The sequence below is a fragment of the Crocodylus porosus genome, unplaced genomic scaffold (genome assembly GCF_001723895.1).
Source record: "Crocodylus porosus isolate Cpor-Errol unplaced genomic scaffold, CroPor_comp1, whole genome shotgun sequence".
In the NCBI taxonomy this organism is placed as follows: domain Eukaryota; kingdom Metazoa; phylum Chordata; order Crocodylia; family Crocodylidae; genus Crocodylus; species Crocodylus porosus.
The window spans coordinates 163886017-163893650 of record NW_017728906.1 but is presented as its reverse complement, the minus strand read 5'-3'; the positions used below and the strand labels follow the sequence as shown (position 1 = coordinate 163893650).

General features: G+C 46.0%; 1 protein-coding gene across 1 annotated transcript in view; it reads left to right on the top strand.

The window, feature by feature from the left end:
• The first annotated feature begins 4092 nt into the window (after nt 1–4092).
• Nucleotides 4093–7634, top strand: part of USPL1 (ubiquitin specific peptidase like 1) — a 36688-nt gene continuing 33146 nt past the window's right edge. Inside the window, exon 1 of the mRNA XM_019530119.1 lies at nt 4093–4238. The gene's annotated coding sequence lies outside the window, so the exon portion shown is untranslated. The remainder of the gene's footprint in view (nt 4239–7634) is intronic.

The window sequence follows — 7634 nt, the reverse complement described above, 5'->3', positions numbered from 1 at the left end:
GTCTGGAACAGCCTGCCATTGGAGGTGGTTCAAGCACCTACATTGAACACCTTCAAGAGCAAATTGGATGCTTATCTTGCTGGGATCCTATGACCACAGCTGACTTCCTGCCCTTCGGGCGGGGGCTGGACTACATGATCTTCCGAGGTCCCTTCCAGCCCTAATGTCTATGAAATCTATGAAATCTAAGAGGGGCTTTTTTCAAAATTGAGGAAATCAGGACTGTTAGTCTTAATTTTATACAGAAGAGCAATTTTAAAAATATCCCATACAAAATCCTAAGATTAATGTAAAAAGATGATACTATCTCACCAGAAGAAAGAGTTTAGACAGGGAGAAACAGAATCTAGTATTAATGGAAGGGTAGTTATTGGTTTTGCACTTTTGCTTCTATTTGCTCTAATATAATTTCTCAACCTTAAAATACATTGCACCTTCTCTTTGGGTGTGCATCGTACAGTATTTCATTACAATACTTTACCCATTTAAAGGTAAAAATCCCAGTGATGATACAACATTCAAATTGGAAGATTTAAAATTATGGCAAAAACTATAATAATAAATATCCCCCACCACAATTCTGCCTAGGTAAGTCTTTTGGTTTATATTTAACACAAGAATATTGATACATATAATTCTTCATACATGTTCAAGTTAACAGGAACAGAATGATTCATATACACTACGGTACTAAAATAACTGCATTACTGGACTCATTTTTGGCATCTAAACCTATTACTTATGTTCACTTTGAAATTTTAAAAGCTTTGGTGGGATGATATAGTTGGGGATAATCTTGCTTCAAGCAGGGCATTAGACTAGGTGACCTCCTGAGGTCCCTTCCAACTCTAATTTTCAATAATTCTGTTTAGCTTTGAGAGCTTTTAAGCATGGAAAGTTTCATTCAAGAAGTGAAAGAGTTTCTATTCAAGATTTTTCCCCTCCCCTCAAAATGCAGGAGCTTGTGAAATCAGATTTTAATCATAATTATAAGTGTTATCACTATATGAATAGATCATACTAGAAAGGTAAGCCAAACAACTTCCTATGTCAGGGAGCAGTTATGTAATAAATTAACCAGAATCAAAGGGGTTCCATAACTGCATCAAGCACTTTCTCTTTTCTTTTCCTATGTGCACGCATGACTATGCAAAGGGTGTGGGAAATAATGTTTCAGGCCTCACCTAGCCAGATATTGTGCCTATTTAATTAAAATTTGTTTGAAAAAATTATCAATGCAAGCTACACCAACCACCTGTGAATTGGTGTGCACTAGCTTAAATTGACCAGATTGAGTAAACCAGAGTTAAACTGGTTCAACTTTTTGTGTAAGTAAAGCCAGAGGCATAACCAGAAAGTTTAGTGCCCTGGGGAAGATAGACTGTAGAGTGCTAGAGAGGAAAGTGAGGAGTGTCAAGACCTGGAGACTCCCTGAAAACTGGCAGGTACGGTAATGAACAAACTGTAATTTGAGGCCTTTAGGCCCTAAGAAGGTGAATAAAACAAGGATACAATTTCAGTCCTACTTTATGTCTTCACTGGAGCATTCCTGAAATCGGTCCCCATTAACAAGCATGAAAAATATATCCAGTTGCCATTTAAGATACTGTAAAGAAAACTATCATCATGGCTTCCTGTATCTAGTACAGTGGTTTCTCAGCTGTTTTCAGCTCCAGGCATCCTTCTGTAACTTGCCTGAATTTTGTGGCACCTGCATTTCAAAAACTAATTTCACTTATTTTTTGATTATGAAAAATAACTGACTCCCTTCCCCACCTCTTGCAAAAAACTTAAACCACAGCAGATAAGGATGGCTTTTGATGCTGTGGATTCCTACCTGAAATCTCAAGGTTTATCTTGTGAATCACATGTAGGCATTTACATGCCTAACAGAGCTAATATCACAAAGGAGCCCAGTTGAGAATTATTTATCTAACATACCTAGACAATCTTATAAGGACTCTTTATTTAGGGTGTTGCTGGAAAAAAAGTTTATTTTTGACAGAGATGCACCAAAAGCTGATGCATCGCTGTTTCAGTGAGTCTACATGGTGCATACAACAACCAAAACAAATCCTAAGGTTACTGCAGAAGCTTAAGTATTGAACAAACCTTAAAGCCCATGGAGGGAGGAAATCATACACCTGGGCTGCATCCAGGAGGGCAGGAAGCATGGGCTAGTAAAAATAATAAAAGTACCAGCAATGGTTGCATGTACCCATGAGCTTCCAGCGAAATGGGTCAGCAGTATCAGCTAAAAGGGCTAAAAAGTGTTAGAAATATTATTAAAATAGAAATATTATTAGAAATGCATAATGAATAGAGTGTTGTTAAAGCTACACAGTTTGTATCTTGTACCAGATAACCAGAAACACCACCAAGGACATCTCGCTAATTTACTACCTCTTTGTAATACTAAATCACACATACCTTCAAACTCCTCTGCCTCTACTCTTGTCAACTACAAAGGCTATGATTTAATTGGCTGTGTCCTTGAGACAGAGAGAGGGTTTGAACTTTTGGTAACCTGGAGAGCTTTTCTAAGCATGCGTAATTAGCTAATGTATATAAGCCTATCCGCCCCACATACTTAAGTAGTTAATTATAATGCACATGGGACGTATGAAGTGACGTCTTTTCATATATGTTTGTATGAACCGGAAATGAGTTGTAAGAGTTCCTACTTCTGCACAAGTGCTCAGGAGAGAGAGGATAAAAGCCAGCTGAGAGTTGTCCTCAGCGGGCGGAGTGGTCCTTTGTTTCCACTCCAACCCTATTTGCAAATATACCTTTTGTGTTGCTAATAGGGTGTGTCTGAGAGTTCTTCGCCTCCCGAGAAACGAATCGCAGCAATTTCTGCAACAAAGGGATCTCATTTTAAATGGTGACTCCACCAAACTCCATCCCCCACACCAAATACTCTGAGAATCTAATGCTCAAATCTACCCAGTGCTCTACTCACTCTCACTCACTCTGTGAGCACATACAGCCATATACATGCATGTACATGTATGTACATGCATATGCACACGTAGGTGTATACACATAGTGCACCTGTTGCGTATAGCATGCATGAATGTATGGGGGTGCATGTGCATACAGTGTGTGCACATGCAGGTGTGTGCAAACATGCAAAAGTTTATGTGCATATGCCACATGCACTCTTTCCATACATGTATACCTATGTGCGCACACACACACACTTATACAGTTATATACATGTGTGTGTATATATGTAGATATACACACATCCGGCCCCCCTTACAAATACTCTTTGGCAATCCTTCACAGTTGAGGATAATCCTCTTTCATAAGGTCAATCTAGGATCAATGGACTCTACTGCACCTTGGGAGTGCATTTCTGTGCAGGTGGGTGGCTCTGGATTCTTGATCCAGCCCACAACAGGCTGTTTCTGCCATTCCTGCTTTTCCCTCTCCTGCTGTTGTTGTGCAGCAAACTCGTCCTCCATTTGGGGCGATCCTGGGCCTGAGCCATCACTGTCCAAGAGTTGATGTTGGTGCTGCATGTTTTCAAACTGGGCCCTGAAGACGTCCTTGAAACGCTTTCTCTGCCCTCCTCCTGAGCGTGTGCCTGCAATATAAACAACCTCTCCCACCATATCTGCAGGGTTTCCCTTCTCTCCCGCCGCTGAGGCGATGGACTCTCGGCACCCAACTGGCAGTGGGGCCGGGGCCTCGAGACTGGCACGTGCCTGCGACACCGGCACCTAGACTCCCGCCTCCGGCGCCTGCGCTGCGCACGCGCGAACGCTCCTGTTCCTCTCTCCCCCCCCCGCCAGTCCGAACGCTTCTCTCTCCCCCAGTCTGCTCTTCTGACTCGCGCGCTTCCTCATTGGCCGCGACGCCCGAGCTAGGGCACCGGAAGTGCGTAGGGCTGGGGCGGCAGCGGCATGAGGTGCGTTGGCTGCGATCCATTCCGGAGCGCGCTGAGCGGCTCCGGGTGAGGAGCAGGGTGGGGCGGGGCATACGCGGTGCTGCTGCATAGGGCCGGGCCGTGCCGTGCCGTGCCGTGCCGTGCGGTACCCACGTGCGCCGGTCCCTTCTCTTTCCTGTCCCGGGCGGCCGGCCTGGGGCTGCGGCGTCCCCCCTCCCCCCGTCTCAGCCCCGCTGAGAGCGGCAGCCGCGTCTCGTTGCAGGGCGGCGGCGGTGGGGGAACATAGGCCGGGGCGCTCGCGGGTGAAGACGGAGGCCAGAACCGGGCGAGGAGCGCCGAGCAGGTGAGATGCCGGCGTCTGGGGCCGGGTGGGCTAAGGGGCAGGTGCGCGGGGCCGGCTCTGTCGCCTCAGGTGAGTGCGGGCGAGCGCTGACGAGAGACCGGGACAGCCGGGCTCAGGGCATGTGGCAATTAAACCTTGAATCCCTGTTTGTAATTGCGACTGCCGCCCTTGCTTGTGGGGGATGCAACAGTCAAGGGAAACTTCCAAGGTAAATCTCACTTCAGGCTGTGATGAGCTTTGCAGTTCCTGCTCCTCCTCCCCATTCACTTCAGGGGAAAACCTTGGAGAACTGAGGCCAGCCAGCAGGAGTTTGTCCAGCTTGTTTGAGCCATGCAGTTAGTGCAGAGACTTGTTTCTCACTTCCATGTGATTGATATTTATTAAAGCTGGTCAGCAGGACTTTGAATAGGGATTCTTGGCTATAAACTCTCTCCTTGTCTGCAAGGGACTCTATAAAAAAAAAAAACCCTCCAAGTTGGCATCCTGTTTTGCACACTTTGCTTTTGAACTAGATGCTGGCATTTTACTTTCAAGCCAGTAGATTTGGCATGCTTTCTGTCAAGCTTTGCCACTTCAGTTTAGAATATTAGCAATAGTCCTGTTTTCTGATGAGTTGGATTAGATTTGACTTCATAGTTTTAAGAATGCACACTTTTGAAACCCCTTCATTCTTGTTCAATTATTAAAATGCCGGGTCTCTGGATAAGTGTTGGAAGGGTTACAAGTAGTTCTAGGACCAGGTTTGCAAGAGGGGTATTCTCCTGCTGAATAGAAAAGGAAAGAGTACAGCGGATTGAACAGCTAGCCCACAGACTACAAATATCTCCCCTAGGTTTCTTTTTTTTCAGCCTTGTCTCGGAGAGAGACTGTGGGATAAGATATATCCTGTGTTTTAGAATACAGCAGGGATTAAGTAGTCTTCCCTCTTAGCTACTGCTGAGTACAAAGCTGTTATATCATAATGACACCAAGAAATTGGCAGTAAGTCAAAAAGAAACCTCTCTGATGTTGCAAAGATATAAGTGCCTGAACAGTTCAACTGGTGTCACTTTCCTTCATTTTGTTTTGCCCACTTTGAGGAGCAAAAGTACTCCTGTCTCTGGGATCCCCACTTGCTGGTTTATTCTGTCTATTCTGCGCTACAGGAGTGGTCACTGAATGTTTTCAGCTAAAATTTATTGTATTCTTAAAAGCGCAATAAAATATGGACATACATGGCTGAGGATACTGTTATTATAGGTAAGTGGTTGTGATTTACTTGGCTGTCACAAAATAGCATCTCAGGAAAGATGGTGGGGGCTACAACACAAGCTTGTGCATTCTGTCCTGTCCAAGTGTTTTCCCTTTGTAAAAGTAGATGGTAAAAGGATTATGACTTGAGTTGAGACATAATCCATTCTGTTCCTCTGTTAAGTCATCCATAAATCAGTATTTATGAAGCCAAAAGATAAATATTGCCTGAAGCAATCGAACTATGTAATACATATTTTTGAATATTCATCAGACATATCAGTTTGCATGGCCAGGGATTAAAGCTGCTGACACATGTTCATGTACATGTTAATCACACCATAAATAGGAACAGTGCCACACATTCAGACATCTGTGGTGCTATAAAGTAGCAAACCAGTCACAAAGGTAATCCATAAAATGTGGACGGTTTTTGTGGCTGGTTTGCATAGTGCCATGAATTGAACATGTGATATGTGTCCCTACATGAGCTGTGAGGCAAGGCAGACAACGAGCCTAGTTGCAGGCAGCCCCTCAACTCCCCACACCGTTAATCTTGTAAAAGCAATTGATTTGCAAGGTTCCTATTAAAGTAATGGTGTATTTGGGATTGGTCCAAGCAATTGCCCATCCTGCTATGTGTTTGTGGCCTGTTAGGATATGTGTGTGGCGGGGGGAGAGAGGGGTTCAGATTGGGGATGAGATACCATCACATTTATGTCTGCCGGTGTCCCAAGAGCCACAGCTTCAAAGTCACGGTTTTGTTGATCTTCTAAAGTAGGGTTCAGCAATGTTTTTGCAGAGTACCAAAAACACCTACAACCTTGACTTGTAAAATGTTAATGTGATGGTAGGGAGTTGCAAGGGGCCAGATCCTTGTTGTGGCAGCATAGCCCCACCCTGTTCTCCAAGGTGTGCGTGCCAAACACAATGCCTTTGTGTGCCATACTCTGGTATGCATGCTAGGTGTTGCCTACCCCTGTTCTGAAGGGAGATGCAACTAAAAGTTTAGCAGCCAAATAAACAATAATGGATCACTAAATAATGCATACTGGTTAATCTTGTTGCCTGCCTTTTTAATATTGTACATTTCTGGGGAGGGCAGCAGCAGAAAATTACTTGTCACATGATACAAAAATCCCCCATGGTTTTAACTATATGTAATAATTAGAGGTGCACCAATACATTGGTCAGATCAGTACCAATATAAAGAAGATTTGCTGTATCAGATATCAGCCCAATGAGGCCAATAATTTGGCAGATAAACACTCTTGCTGCGTGCAGCCGCAGCACAGCACTTGGGCATCTAAGAGCAGAGCCAGCAGGGTGGAGAGCTGCCTTCAGGTGGTCAGTCTGTTGTGGTAGAAGGGGAGGGAAGGGGCTTGTGGGGGGGGCAGATCAGTGCCCCCTGTAGGGGGAGGGGAGGCAGCTCCCAGTTGCACCCCAGGGGGCTGGCTGCTCAGGGCTCTTCTCGGTGGGGGCTAGTCTTGGAGCAGATGCTTGTGGCGCTGGGAGGATGCTGCATCCACCCGAAATTTTGCCACAGCTCCACTCCCAGCGCTACCACTGCCAGTTGCCCAGTGCTGCTCTAGCTCAATGCCCTGCCTCCACGCATGCACTGGGAAGAGCTGGAGCCAGCAGCAGGAGGCAGCAGCATTGGGAGCAAAGCTGCAGCTTAATTTGGGGTGGATGCAGCATCCTCCCGGTGCCCACTCTGAGCCCAGCCCCTGCCAAGAAGAACTCTGTGCAGCTGCAGCCCACCCTGCCCTGCACAGGTCTGGGGTATATACCTTCCTCCTCCCCACCCCCCCGGTGCCCTCCCAGGGCGCAAGCAGCAGCGGGAGCCTCTGTCCTGCCTGAGCAGCATCTACTCCTGCCCCTCCCTCACCATGGGACCCAGCAAGGTGTTCATTTAGCCTCCTCTTAAAGACCCTCAGGGTAGGAGCCAGCACCACTTCTCTTAGAAGTTGGTTCCAGATCCTAGTTCCCCCTGACTGTGAAGTAGCACCTCCTGATACCTAGTCTGAATCTACGCTCTGCCAGCTTGTGACCGTTATTCCTGGTCACTCCTGGTAGTGCTTGGGGGAACAGGGACTCCCCCAATGCCTGCTGGTCCCCTCTGACTAGTTTGTAACAGGCCACTAGATACCCCCTCAGCCTTCTCTT